Raw genomic sequence first — 17,500 nt, 5'->3', positions numbered from 1 at the left:
TGTTTAGTTTTTGCTAAAAGGGAAAATTGTATATTAAAAAAGTTCTTTCTTAACCAAGACACTGGGGTAAGGGACAACGCAGAAAAGTAACGTTTCCATTGGGGTAAGGGACAACGCAGAAAAGTAACGTTTCCATTGGGGTAAGGGACAACCCAGAAAAGTAACGTTTTTATTGGGGTAAGGGACAACGCAGAAAAAGTAACGTTTCCATTGGGGTAAGGGACAACTCAGAAAAGTAACGTTTCCAAAACTTCGTACGTTTCGCCATTTAAAATGTTTAAATTTTCAAATGGAAATTTATGATTGTCTGTTCCTGAAAAAAAATTTACCTCTATTTCGTTAGTCTTGATTTAATCACTTGATTTTCCATACCCAATGTTCGTCTAACAAATAGTAGTAGTGTTGTAATGGATATGCAAATTATAAAGCTGTTATTATTACTATTTTTTTTCTTTCATAAATTTCATCAACCAGACCATGGATATGTAGATTAAAAAGGATATTATTATTTTTTTTTTAATAAATTTCTTCAACCAGACAGTGGATATGTAAATTAAAAGGGCTATTATTATTATTTTTTATTTATTTATTTTTTTTTATTTTTTTTTTTTGGAAGAAGACCCTCTTTTAAACAAATTCTGTTGAATAAAATGGCAGAATTCAGCGAATTAATCTTATATATTATCTTTTCTATTATTCTTATTACTCGCTTTTCTGGCTCAGCGATACTTCGCAATAATTGGTCAATATTCATCTTGGGGATAATGCTGAAAGTGGTATTTTATTCAGAACAGGGTTTATTAGTCAAAGATTTGGTATTATCAGAATACCGGTATTATCAGAATACTGGTATATGGAAGGCGTTCCTCTGGTCCAGATCAAGCAGGGGTCGTCGTCGGTGTTGGTATCATTCCGTAAGAGAGGTCAATGTCAGGCTGGGGTCGTCTCTGGTATTCAGCTGGTATTAATGCTGGTGTTGCTCTGGCTTATCGCGACGTTTCAACCTTCTCGTAGGTCATCTTCATGGCTGGTCAGCAGTAGAAATGAAAGAGATGGTGTTGTTGTTTGAGATTAAGCTGGCCTTGTGCCAGCAAGGGTTCTTGCTCCTAGAGCAGCCCGTAGATGGTTTTGTTGTTGTTTAAGATTAAGCTGGCTTCGTGCCAGCTCGAGCTCTTGCTCAAGAGCAGCCTGTAGGTCATTTGAATATTTGCATGTGAAAAGGTGATTTTAAGGATATGAGGTGAAATTGTGGTGTCTGCATGCCAATATTTATAGCGGCTCGAATCCTAGAGCTGCGTTCTCATTGGTCGAGCCGGTTTGGGGCGAAGTCTGGGATCTCTCGTCGATGGTTGCGGAGATTCAGCCATGCGAGCACTCGAGTAGTGTATCCGGGAATGAATGTCTGGAGTCCTACCTGCGGCAGGAGTCCTATCATCCCGCTGGTGCAACCATCGACGAGAGATCCCAGATTTCACCCCAGACCGGCTCGACCAATGAAAACGCAGCTCTAGGATTCGAGCCACTATAAACATCGGCATGCAGACACCATCTCTTCACTTCTATTGCTGACCAGCCATGAAGATGACCTACGAGAAGGTTGAAACGTCGCGATAAGCCTGAGCTATACCAGCATTAATGCCAGCTGAATACCAGAGACGACCCCAGCCTGACATTGACCTCTCTACGGAATGATACCAACACCGACGACGACCCCTGCTTGATCTGGACCAGAGGAACGCCTTCCCATATACCAGTATACTGATAATACCAGTCTTTGATGAATAAATCCTGTTCTATATAAAATACCACTTTCAACATAATCCCCAATTTGAATATTAGCCAATTATTGCGAAGTATCGCTGAGCCAGGAAAACGAGTAATAAGAAAAATAGAAAAGATAATACATATGATTAATTCGCTGAATTCTACCATTTTATTCAACAGTATTATTATTTTTATTATTATGTACTTCAACCAGCAGACGACAGATACGCAAATTGAAATTGAATATTCCTCTTGACAGGTGAAACAATACAAAGAAACAAACCAACTCTCTCTCGGGTTGAAATACTGTGGGACAAAGGCTGACGGGACCATATTCCTGACATGGGACCTCTGACCCATCACGCCCCTTTTTCACAAATTAGGTTCATTATCTGTTCTGATGGGGTGTTTTCCTTTTTTTGTGTTAGTTAAACTTTTGCCAAAGTCATTAGTAAATTATTTTAGTGTAGGTCTTATAGATTGATTCTGAAAGATCGTGGTATATATATACATACATACATATATATTCACATGTATATATAGGTGTATATATATACATTTATATTCATATATTATTTATTATAATAATGTACATATATTATCTATATATATATATATATATTATATATATATCTATATATATATATATATATATATATATATATATATTTAAGAGAGAGAGAGAGAACGCGAGAGAGAGAGAGAGAGAGAGAGGAGGAGAGATGTATAAATACATTTATATTCATATACTGTTTATATGATTATGTACACATATAGTATATATATATATATATATATATATATATATATATATATATATATATATATATATATAATATATGCATGTATGTGTGTGTGTGTGTTTTCCCGCTTTCCGAAAGCAGTAACGAGAAAAGAATTTTCTAGTTGAAAAACACCTATTTTTGCAAATTTATATTTGCAAAAGTCGCGTTAAAATTCAGAGTTTGTGGTGTCGAGTTACACCTGTGAAAGATAGCTGTTTATTGTTCTGTGTGGAAACAGAAGACAGGAAGTAGAGAAAGAGTAAGAAAGAGAGAAAGAAGGTAAATGAAAGGATGAGAGGCGAGAGAGAGAGAGAAAATACGTAAAGACAGACGAGACTTGGACAGGTAAGAATTCTTTTTAATTCCTAGAACGAATTATATCACAATAATATATCTTAACTTCTACATAAAAAAATTAGTACAAAAGAGATAGCGAAAGAAAGAGAAGGTAAACGAAGGGATGAGAGGCAGGAAAGAGAAAATAAATAACGAGAAATAAGCAGAAAAGCCAGAATTCTCTTAAATCCCCAGTATGAAATATATTACAATAATATGTCCTAAATTCTAGATAAAAAAAAATTACCAAAGACAAAGAAGAAAAGAGAAGGTAAACGGAAGGAGGAAAGTCAAGAGAGAGAGAGAGAGAGAAATTAGAATTTGCCTTTTAATCCGCAGAAGAATTATATTACACGAAGGTAAACGAGAGAGAGAGAGAGAGAGAGAGAGAGAGAGAGAGAGAGAGAGAGAGAGAGAACTATCAGTAAATATATCACAATAACTCAGCCATTCTCGGTTGCAAATGAAGCGCCGATTGCAGCTAATCGTTCCCTCGGGTGACGGGTCTATTTAAGCCAAAGCGAAGGACCTCGCCGAAGGATACCCCCCCCCCCCCCCCCCCCCCCCCCCCCCCACCCCCCCCCCCCCCCCCCCCCCCCCTTCTGCCGAGTCCTACACGCCTCCACAGGATCTTGTTTTACGTCCTGCGACTTACTGCGATTTTTTCGTGATTGACGTCATTGGAATGTTAAATATTTTTGTTGTCATTTAATATTTTTAAATTAATCTGTATTTTATATCTATATATATATATATATATATATATATATATATATATATATATATATATATATATATATATATATATGCATTGCATATGTATGTGTATAATTCTATATATATATATATATATATATATATATATATTATATATATATATACATATATATATATATATATATATATATATATATATATATATATATATATATGTATATATATGTATATATATATATATATATATATATATATATATATATATATATATATATATATATACGTATATATATATATATATATATATATATATATATATATATATATATATATATAGATATATATAATTTAGAATATACACATACATATGCAATGCACATATATATATATATATATATATATATATATATATATATATATAATATATATATATATCTATAAATATATAATATGATATATATTATACATATATATATATATATACTATATATAAATATATATATATATATATATGTAAACCATATCTTATATTATATATATACATATATATAACATTGAACGTTGATATTTAAATTTTGTAATTAAGTTATTTTTTGAAAATTTTAATAATAATAATACTAATGTTAATTTTTGAATTCTGTAATAATAATAATAATAATAATAATAATAATAATAATAATAATAATAATAATAATAATAATAATAATAATAACAACAACAACAATAGTTGTCCAGAAGATATCCTGAACGCCACGAAATTCATTTGACGTACTCTGGAGTCTTAAGAAAAAAAAGAAAGAAAAAACACAGGAAAAAAAGTTGAATGAAAATGCACAAGAGGCTTTTTGAATAGAAGAATAAAATGGAGTAAGATAATAGGAAAACAAAATAACGTAAAACAACCTCCCGGTTATTTGGGGGAGCGTAAAATGCTCTCTCGCGAAAGGAAAAGTTTCGAGACGGTTCCTTCTCAGTCGGCAATCGTCGTCAACCCTAGAGATGGAAAAATATACTCGCATGCAAATGAGAGCAGAAGAAGAGGATGAAGAAGAAGAAGAAGAAGAAGAAGAGGAGAAGGAGAAGGAGAAGGAGGAGGAGGAAGAGAAGGAGAAGGAGGAGGCGGAGGAGGAGGTGAAGAAGAAGAAAAATTAATAAAAAGAAAAAAGAAAGTTTGCGAGAGGAATAACACAGAAAGAAGAAGAAGAAGAGTAGGAGGAGGAGGAGGTGAAGAAGTAGAAGAAGAAAAAATGAACAAAATAAATAAAAGGTTTGCGAGAGGAATAACATAGAGAAGAAGAAGATGAAGATGAAGAAAAAAAGAAGAATAAAAAGAAGAAAAAAGGAAAAAGGTTTGCTAGAGGAATGAAACAGAGACAAAAACAAAATCCGAAGAAGAAGAAGAAGTAGAAGAAGCAGAAAAAGAAGAAGAAGAAGTAGATGAGGAGGAGGAGGAGGAGGAGAGGAGGAGGAGGCGTTGGTGAAGACGAATGAAAAGAAAAAAAAGTATGCGGAGGAATAACAGAGACGAAAACAAAACCCTAAGAAGAAGAAGGAGGAGGAGGAGGAGGAGGAGGAGGAGGAGGAGGAGAAGAATGAAAAGAAAAAAAGAAAAACAAGTATGCGGAGGAATAACACAGAGACGAAAACAAAACCCTAAGAAGAAGAAGAAGAAGAAGAAGAGGAGAGACGAAGGCGCATGCGCGAATGAGTGAGTGACTGACTGACTGACTGAGACTGAGTTCCGAGATGGCGAATGTTATATCATCAAAGAGGCACAATGACGTCGGGCATAAAACTCTATGGAGAGAGACTTTTATGGCCTCTGTCTGTCCCGCTGTCGCTGTGAGTCTGTGTTTGTGAGGTTCTGTGTTTGTGTGACGCTGTTTGGCTGTGTTTGTGTTTGTGTCTCTGTCTGTCAGCCTTTGTCTAAATGTGTGTGTGTGTGTGTGTGTGCTGTTTGCAGACATGCTTGCAGAAATGGGGTAAATCACGTAAGATCATTTGCGTTATTTTGGGTCTCTCTTCTTTACGCGAGCGCAAGCGTGCATGCACGCCTACACGCACACACCTACATATGTATATATATATATATATATATATATATATATATATATATATATATATATATATATATATATATATTATATGTATGTATATGTATGTATGTATATATATATAGAATACATAAGTGCACATTTATATATACATATATTCTCTCTTCTCTCTCTCTCTATCTCTCTCTTCTCTCTCTCTCTCTCTATGCTATATATATATATAATAGTATATAATATATATAAAGTATTATATATATTATATTACTATAATATATTAATATATTATATATTATATATTATATACACATCTATTATATATATATATATATATACAAAATATATAAAATAGATGTATATACACTTTTACGTGCATTGAGCAATTTTAACCAAACTTGGTGTACATGTAACTTACCATGGAAGGGGTGAAAAGGGGTGGGAGGGGGGTGACATGTAAAAATAACCTAAAACGACGGATATTAGTGTCGCATCCATAGTTTTCTGGGTCGCTGAGATGAATAATGACACTCCCAATGCCCTTCAAGTTCAAGTTTAGCCTGGATAGGAAGGTGGCTTGGAAGGGGGTTGTTATGTAAAAATATCTGAAAACGACAGGTATTAGTGACCTAATCCATAGTTTTTTTTGAGAGTGTTGAGATAAATAGGAAAGCAAGAGAGAGAGAGAGAGAGAGAGAGAGAGAGAGGGAGAGAGGTAGTTTATTGGCTGTCATTCAGAGTTTTTCTGGGGCAGTGCCTGGTTGGTCAGCTAGTGTACACACACACACACACACACACATATATATAAATATATATATATATATATATATTATAATATATATATATATATATATATATATATATATATATATATATATATATAAAGACAGGAACACGATGCAATTCACGTTTTTGCTTTAATCCTGTATTTCATGACAACATCGCCACATCTTCAGGGATTTTCTACAAAATAAAATATATTATTTTAAGATAAAATAAGAGCTGATTACAAGATCCAATCGTTGAAAAAGCTAAAGCTCTTATTTTATGTTAACATATTATATTTTATTTTATAGAAAATCCCTGAAGATGTGGCGATGTTGTCACGAAACGTAGGGGATATATATATATATATATATATATATATATATATATATATATATATATATATATAATATATATATATATATATATATATATATATATATATATATATATATATATATATATATATATATATATATATATATATATCATCAGATATTGAGGTTTCCCCTTTCGGGTGGGGGAGTTCCAGCCCTCTCCAAATGGCTCCCCGCACGCAACCCCCAACTCGGATAAGAGAAGCAAGAGTCCTAATCACAGTCATTAAAAGGATATTCGGGGTCACTGGAAGAAGAAGAAGAAGAAGAAGAAGAAGAAGAAGAAGAAGGAAAGATGGGGAAAGAGGGAGGGAAAATGAAAGAGAATTCCAAAGGGAATTATAAACCACAGCCTGGAATTACCGTTCGGAATGGGGCATAATGAAATGATTCCCGGAGTGGGGTCCAGTTTCTGTTTAATTGGTTCAGACTTATATAATGATAATAATATTATTCTCGTAACTGATGATTATTATTATTATTTTTTTTTGCAATTTTGGATTTCTTGTGGTTAGTGAATGTCCCAATGGGTTCTTGGAATGTATATATATATATAATATATATATATATATATATATATATATATATATATATATATATATATATATATATATATATATGATATATAGATATATAGTGTATGACTGTAAATGGAGATAATCAGCCTTTTATTAACTCTTCCAACGTCTTTAAGATACTCTTAATTTTATTATTGACATCATTATTTATTCTGTCCATTTATGGCGGTGAATTCCTTTTATTTCTCTTTCATTGTCAGTTTTCTATTTCCTGACTTCTTTATCATTCATTTCATTTTTATTTCTTTTGAATTTCTTTCACCATTCCATTTTTTTTTCACATCACAAACTCGTAAGTTAATGAAGCCCTCCATCTCCCGTCTTAGTTTTCATTTTTAGGAATTTCTTACCAATTCATGTAATTTATTAATTATTTTTTAATTTGTTCCACCAATCATTTAATTTTTTTCCCACGTACACCACAACCTGAAGACCCCGACTTTCTTTATCAAGAATTTAGTAACCTATTTTTCTTATGTTGAATTTATTTCACCAATCATCCCATATTTCCAATTTTCCCCTATATTCACCACATCTTCGTAAGTCGCTGATGACCTCCATCTCACTTCTTAGTTTGCCTTTTCAAGAATTTCCTGTTCATTCATTGCAATTTGTTTGAACTTCTTTCACCATTCATTCCATATTTCCTTACATACACCTCCATCCCATAAACCATCTTTACAAGGCAATACCTTTAAGCGCCGCAGTTATTTCCTCCCTTGGTGGTGGCCTTTTATTCTTGCTAACCTCACCTGCCTCCTGTATTGGATGAGTCGACACCTCCCTCGCACGTCCATCATTTTGAGCATATAAATCCTCGCGGCCTCACGGGTTGCAACCACTTCCTTCCTGCCATTACTCATGCTGACAATCATCTGCGCATCCAACTGTAGTTCCAGGCTTCCAGTCTCCGAATGTTTGTCGTAGCTGGTCAAGTATTTCGCTTTCGCTTTCGTTGCAATGTTCGTTTGCTCCTCATTTTTCTGTTTCATTTCCTCTTTCTTTGATAAATGGTAATGCTGTCAGTGCACCTCACGTGGTGCACAGTAGGCATTACTTGAGGGTCTTTGCAGCGTCCCTTCGGCCTCTAGTTGTAACCTCTCTCATTTCTTTTACTATAAATCCGTTCATATTCTCTTCTTCCATCTGACTTTCCACCCTCTCTAAAAATTGTTTCCTAGTGGCACTTGCTTCGAGGTTTTCTTTCAAACCTTCTTACTCACTGCCAGTTTCCCTTTCGGCGCTGAATGACCCCATAGATCCCAGCGCTTGGCCTGTGGCCTGAATTCTATATTCTATTGATGTAAGTGTGTTTCATCTACAGCTTCAGGTGGTAATTTTTCTCGAATGATTTTTGGGACCTTTTCTTTGTATAATTTATCTAAATAATTGACCAAATTCAGGGGACATATGGCTGTAGTATGCCCGGATGTGACGTCATGGATCTACCTAAGATTCCAGTGTCAAACTTTAGGCATTCGGAAATCAGAGAGTTTTGTCTGCACTGAAGCATTTGTTGTTTATGGAAAATTTATGAACAACTGAATTAGTTATCGGGAACTGTTCTTTTATTTATGAAGAAACATTCCAAAGATCTAATGTTATACTTAACTATAGTCTCGGATTCCTGTAAAGTTTTATATACCTCATTGTTTTATAGTCTTGTATTTCGGGAAGGTCACACAGCTAGAGAAGACACCTATTTTATCTGTTTCACAATTGCAAATATGCTGTTTTTTTTTCAATTCGTACAATTGACTTGATTGTTATGAAGGAAACAGTTTATTTTTTCTTTTGTCATTCTTTTTTATTGAAGTTTGAAGGTATATATATATATATATATATATATATATATATATATATATTATATATATATATATATATATATATAATACACACCTTCAAACTTCAATAACGAAGAATGAAAAAAGAAAAATGAACTGTTTTTCTTCATAACAATCATCCCATATTTCCAATATACACACAATATAAGAACACCGTATCGTGCTTCTAAGAAATTCGTAGAAGGATCCGTAGTAATATTCTTGTTTATCCAGACGAATAGATTTGTAAACATTTCCACAAATATATTTCGTCTCGACAAACAAGAATATCACTGTGGATCCTTCTACTAATGTATGTATGTATGTATGTGTATATATATATATATATATATATATATATATATATATATATATATATATATATATATATATATATATATATATATATATATATATATATATGTGTGTGTATATATATATATATATATATATATATATATATATATATATATATATATATATATATATATATATATATATATATATATTTATATATATATATAAAATAATATTTTGGTGCTAATAAGCAAATACATTTACTTCGGGAAAACAGGTGGCATGTAATCTCTCTCTCTCTCTCTCTCTCTGGTGCCTGTGCGCCAATAAACATAATCTTTGGAGAATATTTAGCCCATCAATATCAAATATATTTATTTTTATTTCTCTCCTCATTCTACGTTATTGCTGTTGAAGAAAGTAAAACTTAAAAAATACTGTTTAAGAAAAAAAAAACCAGTAAGAAATAAACAACTATTAAGCTCTCATAGGTTTTCTTTTGTCCACGGTAATGAGAAGAAATTATTTCTCCCCAACGAATTATTCATCGAAAATAATTCAAATTATCTGCCACGGATAATTTCTCTAATGCTTGTTAGAGTTCGTGTTTTTTTTTTTTTTTTTTTTTTTTTTTTTTTTTTGGGGGGGGGGGGGGGGGGGGGGGGGGGGGGGGGGGGGGGGGGGGAGAGGGGGGGGGGGGGGGGGGGGGTGGGAAGGGGGGGGGCGGTTGTTGGCGCGCGAATATTCTCATAGATGGTGTTTTACGGCAACTCGCCGCAAGGAGTTTTTATTTTTTTTATTTTTTTTTTATTTTTATAGCATCTGTAACACGAGTTTGAAAGTGTTATGTTTTAAGTTTCAATTTTTTATATTTTGGGATGCTGTGTTTTAATGTTTTTTTCTTTAGGTTTTTATGATGCAGTTTTTTTTATGGTTTCTTATCTGTTATCCCTCTTTTGGTTTTTATATATGTAGATATTTCATTGTTTTTCATAATGCAGTTTTTTCTGTAAATTTTTTCTATTTTTCGGGGGGCGGTGGGTTTGTAACATGTCAGGTTTCTTATTCCTGGAAGCTTAGTTATCAAATAAGTTATTTCTGAGTTGGTTCTCTAACAACAACAACAACAACAACAATAATAATAAAAATAATAATAATAATAATAATAATAATATTTTGTTAAAGATGATGGCAGCATCAGTGGAATTGATTTTATATATGGTCTTTTCAATTCTTCTTATTATTCTCTTCTCATCAGGGCTGATATTTGCTAATAGCTGGCCGATGTTCATATCTCGGTGAAAGAAATGTTTCTAAAAATAATAATTTATTGATATGATAACAAAAGTGGTTAACAAATCTTAGTCTAAGGGTGTAACGGAATTCAAAACGTTTCCAACCGTATCAATCTGGTTCATTTCATTTCAAGGAAAGGTGAGCTTGAACTGATTGAAATGGGGTCGTTCGGCGGTATTTATTGTGTCCCAGGTGCTCTGTCTGATGGGCGCTGCATTTTCATTGGCTGAACAGAGGATTAAGTCCCTGAGTCAAGCCGTCTTGCAGAGGTGGAAGCTCGCACTGCTCTTCTCGTGCGGACGCTGGAGACTGGGAGCGTAGTATTGGGAAGGTCATTGCCGATAGACAGGGGCACCTGATTGGCCCGTTCGATCGGCTCTATGGTGCTGGCGGGCGGCGCCCTTCGTGCCACCGTCGGGAGGAGTGAAGTCTCTTGGGTGGTGTTGAGGCTGGGTCTCTCCTTCCCGATGTGTAGGGCCTCCAAGAGGCGGAGGCGACGGTGGTCTGCTGCCTTATCGATAATTCTGATATTAGGAATAATGTCATTCCTAATTATCCTGGTATTGTGGACGTTTTTGGCATGATTATGGATGGCGCCTTCCTGAGCGTGGCAGGATATCCTCTTCGAAAATCGCATAGTCGTCATACCAATGTAAGCGCCGGGCATTCCCGGACAGGGCATTTGTACTGGTAGACAACGTTAGTTTTTTTGAGAGGGTCCTGCAACACGGGAGCTGGATTGTTTTTTCATAATCAGGCCACTGGTCTTCTTGCTCTTGTAGTAAATTATTAGTTTCACTTTTTTCGCAGGGTCCGTGGGGGAGACGTTCCTTTCTATGATGGTACGAAGGGCTCGCTCGTCCTCTTTGTATTTCTTATGAAATACTCCTTGTAAAAGAGAGTGACGTCTTCAAGGGCGGCGGGACGAGGCTCCTGCTGATACCACTTATCGATGTTTCTGCGAATGCATTTAGTGATGTCCCGGTTGGAATACCCGTTGTTTTAATTAAAACTTGGGCAACACGTTCTAATTCAGTGTGCGTGTCCTTCCACGAAGAGCAGTGTGAGAGAGCACTCCTGATGAAGGCGCTGATCGCAGTGCGCTTGTATCTCTCTGGACACTCGCTCTCGCCGTTCAGGCACATGCCCAGGTTCGTGGGTTTCGTATAACACCTGTTGTTACGAAGCGCTCCTCTTGTTGCCCGACGAGGACGTCAAGGAAGGGGAGGCGACGGTCACGGCAATGTTCGATGGTGAAGTTGAGTCTGCTGTGGTCGTGGAAGGCTTGTCGCAGGCGCTCTATTTCTTCCGCCGTGCTGGCGCTGATGAAAGTGTCGTCAATATACCGGACGTACATAGACGGCTTCTCGATGTTGGCGAATACCCGACGTTCCACAGCACCCATGTAGAAGTTCGCGAAAAGTACTCCGAGGGGAGAACCCATCGCTACTCCTCTTTCTGTGTGTACATATGTCCTCTGTGGGTGGAGAAAGGGGCCTTTTTTGTACAAATTTCAAGGAGTTTTCGGAGGGCATGCTCATGGGATGTTTAATGGGGGCGTGGAGTCGTCTCTATATACACGATCCAGGATTATCTGAATTGTTTTCATCCACGGGGACGTTCGTGAAGAGGGACTCCACGTCCATCGATGCAATAACTCCTCCGGGGGGGGGGTGTCGTTTTCAGTGCTTCTAAAAACTCGGCAGATGACTTCCAACTGTGGTCATCTGGAACATAAGGAGTCAAAATAGTATTCAATTTCTTCGCAAGCTGGTATGTAGGAGCGGGAATTTGGCTAATAATGGGGCGTAACGGGTTCCCTGGTTTATGGTTTTAACGTTCCCGTATATGTAGCCAAGGTCGTAGTCCCCTACGATCGGCAGCATGTGAAGGGCATTGGAAGCTGCATTGACAGCCTCAATAATCCTATTAGCCTCACGTTTAATGTCATCTACCGGGTTCTTGGTGATTCTCTGGAATTTGCTGCTGTCTGCCAGTATCTCATCCAACTTGTGGTGGTATTCTTCAGTAATGCGGATGAGTACAAAACGCAGCGGTTTTATCGTCCCGACGGACGGTGAACATCCTCTTTCGCTCGGAGTTCTTTGGCAGCTTCCCTCAGGCGCCTGTCGATCACATCACTCTTGTAATCACCGCGTTCCGTGAGGGCCTCGGCCAAGAGGAGGGGCTGCAGGGCGTCCGTAGTACGTATGGTGCCTTGATCTTCATGCTTGTGTATGGTGTCCAGCAGGTACTCGATCTCAAGGCGTTTCTCCATGGGCCTCGGTCGGGTGGAGAAATGGCAATTGAGTCCCATGCGTAGAATTCTGTCTTGTTCGGCGGGAGGTACGTAGTCGGTCAGGTTAATGTATTCTTCTCTCTTCTGCGGGAGCCGTAGTTTTCCTCCGTTGAGGGCGACCAGCTTCCTAGTATCGTCTCATTCTCTTTTCGGCATCCTTCTCTTCTAGGCGGTGCAGGCATTCCATGATGGCGGTGGGGTGAGCCCGTTCTTGGGTGGAATCATCGTCTCTGTTGGCCGTTCCATAATTAGCATCGCCTTCCCGGACACTCGACAAAACAATAATAATAATAATAATAATATAATAATAATAATAATATGGCTTTTTTAGGGACAAAATTTGATTAAAAGTAGTCCAGTATTGATTTGAAAGAGGGTGACCTTCCTAATATATAATAACAATATTAATAATAATCGGATTCTCACTGATAGTGAACTACATTCTCAGAATTCACCAAATTCAATCTCCGTTGTGTACGGAGCACACAACTGTACTAAGCTTTCAACTCAGAATGAAATCGCAAGAAATTTGAGTTTTTCCTTCCGTCTTGTATACGACATTTGATTTCATTGTATTGTACTATTCTGTTTCTCTCCAGTCTGTTGCCGAGATTTCTCTGAATTCCAGATTATGAAGTGTATTGAACATGTCACGGCGGCGTCGTATCCTTTTCTGCTTGTGTTGGGGAAGGGGGGAGGAGGGGAAGGGGTTGGAGAGAAAGGTCCAAGCCCCTTCCTAACCCCCACCCCAACCTTTCGTAGTGGAAGGTTGCTGCCGAGTGAAAGCTGTTATGATAGAATACAATTCCGACATATTTTTAGTTTTCTGTAAAGGAAGATTGTTGAGCTTGCCCTTTTTTTTCTGTCTGTCCTTAGATCTTATCACCTACTGAGGCTAGAGGGCTGCAAATTCGTATTGTTGATCAGCCACCCTCCAATCATCAAACATACCAATTACAGCACTCTAGTGTCTGTAGTTTTCATATTATTTAAGGTAAATGTTAGTCCTGATCATTCGTCTGGCACCGGTATATAGGTGCCAGCAACACATGACGCTACCGGGTCGTGGCTGAAAGTTTCATGGACAGCGGCTGAGAGTTTTATACAGCATTATACACTGTACAGAAAACTCTGTCGCTCCGAAGAAATTCTATATGTAATCAGCATGTCTGCAGCCAGCAAAATCTCAGTCTGGTATCAACATATTGATGCTAAAGATAGATTAATCGTGGAGATAGGAGCCCGGTGATACGCGGAGATTTGTGAAAGTGAAAGTATAGGAAAGACCTGATTGGTGGGACTTCACAGAGAAGTAATTTTTTTTTTTTTTTTTTTTTTTTGCGTTACCAGGAGATGGCGGCGATGATGGAGATCGTTGATGAAAGTGCAGATCATAATTGAAATTTGTGAAGTAGATTAATTGCACGAAGGACAGACAAGCTTTGCACCAAGTGGTACTAAGTGGTCTGATTAAACTAAAGTAAAAAAAAAAATGGTACTATTGATTGGTGGCAAATAATGAAGACTTGCACAACGGAGGGCCTCCAGTTTTGCCAGGAAAATTCATTACTCCCAAGGATCATTCTCCCTCTTATTATTATTATTATTATTATTATTATTATTATTATTATTATTATTATTATTATTATTATTATTATTATTATTTTTTTATCACAGTCATCTAATTCGACTGGGTGGTTTTTATAATGTGGAGTTCCGGGTTGCATCCTCTCTCCTAAGGAGTCGACTTTTCCCACCATGTGCACTGTTTCTAGTAGTACACTCTTCTGATGAGTCCTGGAGCTATTTCGGTATCTAGTTTTTCTAGTTTCCTTTTCAGGGATCTTGGGATCGTGCCTAGTGTTCTTCTTCTTCTTCTTCTTCTTTTCTTCTTCTTCTTCTTCTTCTTATTATTATTATTATTATTATTATTATTATTATTATTATTATTATTATTATTATTATTATTTTGGAACAAACCCATAGGTAACTATAACGCTGCCAACCTGTATGCACAGCTTCTGTAGGAAAGGCAGCTGTAGTTCTACACGTTGATAATTCCACCTTTAAAGTTTTAAACACCTCAAAAGTGTCTTGGGTAATTTTGTGTGCTTATTTTGGTGTTTTTTTACTTTCCAACCTTTTAGAGAAGAGAAGAGAGAGAGAGAGAGAGAGAGAGAAAACCGATTGATATAGAATATACATGAGTGGCAGGAGACATTGGGATAACTTGACATGACATGACAAGAGAGAGAGAGAGAGAGAGAGAGAGAGAGAGAGAGAAAATGCATATATGCTTTCACAACGTCGTTGTCACTTTCAATCGAAGGTATAAATCATTCATCATCCATTCTGACGTTAACTTTCGTTGGTCAATTGTTTTGCTAAAAGGTCTGTGGTCCCGGATGTCCTGAATATTTATTTAGACTTTGGGGAGGGTTGGATGGATGACCTGCCGGGAGGGGAGGGGAGGGGGCGATGGGTGGTGTCGTCAAGCTCGAATCTTAGGTCAGGAAAAATGAAAAAAGATTGGAAGATAGCGGAATTAAAGTATGTGTCGGTGGCTTTCGGACTGTGGAATTAGAGTCAGTGTCAAGGGACTTTGGACTGAGGAATTAGGTCAATATCAACGGACTTTGGACCGCATAATTAGAGTCAATAATAAGGGACTTTGGGCTGCAGAATTAAGAGTTAGTGTCAAGTGGCTTTGGACTGTGGAATTAGAGTCATGTCAAGGGACTTTGGACTGTGGATTTAGAGTAAATGTCAAGGGACTTTGGACTGAGGAATTAAAGTCAATGTCAAGGGACTTTGGACTGATAAATTAGAGCCAATGTCAAGGAACTTTTGACTGAGGAATCAGAGTCATTGACAAGGGACTTTGAATTAGAATTATAGTCAGTGTCAAGGGACTTTGGACTGAGGAATTAGGGTCAGTGTCAAGGAAATTTGGATTTTGGAATCAGAGTCATGTCATGGGACGTTGGACTAAGGAATAAGAGTAAGTTTCAAGTTTCTTTGGACTGCCGAATTAGAGTTGGTGTCGGGGGCTTTTGGAGTAGGGCCAGGCTCTGCAAATTTGGAAATGAAGGAAGGAGGAACGAAAGAAGCCTTTGGGACAAATGCGGCGTTAATCAGGGAAGGAAAAGAATCTTCGATAATTAGGATTTGAAGGATTCTAGCCCGGGATTAGTGGAAAATAAGGAGGAGAGAGAGAGAGAGAGAGAGAGAGAGAGAGAGAGAGAGAGAGAGGTAAAAACAGCTAAATGGGAAATATATTTAAGAGAGAAGATACGCTGAAATAACTTGATATGAGACAATTATTTTTCTTAGAGAGAGAGAGAGAGAGAGAGAGAGAGAGAGAGAGAGAGAGAGAGAGCTAAAGCAAAATTGGTAAATATAAAGAGATTTGGAACAAGGAGATAAAATCCGAATGCGATTTCCTTTCGTGAAAGAAAAAAAAAAGGGTGAATAATAGAAGAAGCAGGATAGGAACGAGAATTGATGAGAGAGAGAGAGAGAGAGAGAGAGAGAGAGAGAGAGAGAGAGAGAGAGAGCCCAGAAACAGAGTGCGGAATACCTCTTATTCCTCAATGGGAGGTTAGTGTTACCGGAAGAGTAACTAGTCTCTCTCTCTCTCTCTCTCTCTCTCTCTCTCAGCTGATGAACGGGCGGAAGGTGATCCATGGGCGTTCAGGGAACGTCCGTTTTAGGGATATAATGCGCTCCTCTCGCTTCCCGTTCAGTCACTGTCTCCATTGAAAATCGCTGTCTGTTCCCTATTCCCAAACGGGCCGTAGTTTTCCGGGAGTGAGGCCATTGGTGCTCGCTTCAAAATGGATGAGAGAGAGAGAGAGAGAGAGAAAAAAATTCATGCTGACCAAAATAATACAAATATATAAGGAAGGGTTTCAAAGTAAATAGGTTATAAGATTAGAGAGAGAGAGAGAGAGAGAGAGAGAGAGAGAGAGAGAGAGAATAAGGTGGAAGCCGGATCACGCCTTGATTTTTTTGTTTGTTTGTTCTTTTCAGAAGCGGATATTGGCAGCGCACTTCTCGAACGAACAGCAAAAATAGAAGATTCATTTCTCGTCTTGGCTCGAGGTAAGTCGAGATTCCGTCGTATCTCTTAAAATAATAATGTTTTCTTATTGTCTTTTTTTGAGTTATTTATTTTTTTTCTGTGTATTTCTCGTTATATAATGACCTCAGTATTGGATTTTAGATTAGGGAACAGAGGTCATGTTAGTCCTGGTTTGTCTATGTTTTGTGTGAATATATATATATATATATATATATATATATATATATATATATATATATATATATTATATATATATATATATGTATATATATATATGTATATGTATATTTGTTTGTGTACATATATAATATATATATATATATTATATGTA

At 36.7% G+C, this 17,500-nt stretch overlaps 1 protein-coding gene across 1 annotated transcript in view; it reads left to right on the top strand.

The window, feature by feature from the left end:
* LOC135203032 (uncharacterized) overlaps window positions 1–17,500 on the top strand; it is a 339,686-nt gene that overhangs the window by 209,619 nt on the left and 112,567 nt on the right. The window contains exon 3 of the mRNA XM_064232612.1: window positions 17,118–17,189. The gene's annotated coding sequence lies outside the window, so the exon portion shown is untranslated. The remainder of the gene's footprint in view (window positions 1–17,117; window positions 17,190–17,500) is intronic.

The sequence above is a fragment of the Macrobrachium nipponense genome, chromosome 33, assembly GCF_015104395.2.
Source record: "Macrobrachium nipponense isolate FS-2020 chromosome 33, ASM1510439v2, whole genome shotgun sequence".
NCBI lineage: Eukaryota > Metazoa > Arthropoda > Malacostraca > Decapoda > Palaemonidae > Macrobrachium > Macrobrachium nipponense.
Note: the sequence above shows the minus strand (reverse complement) of the source record. Positions and strands in the feature narration are given on the sequence as shown.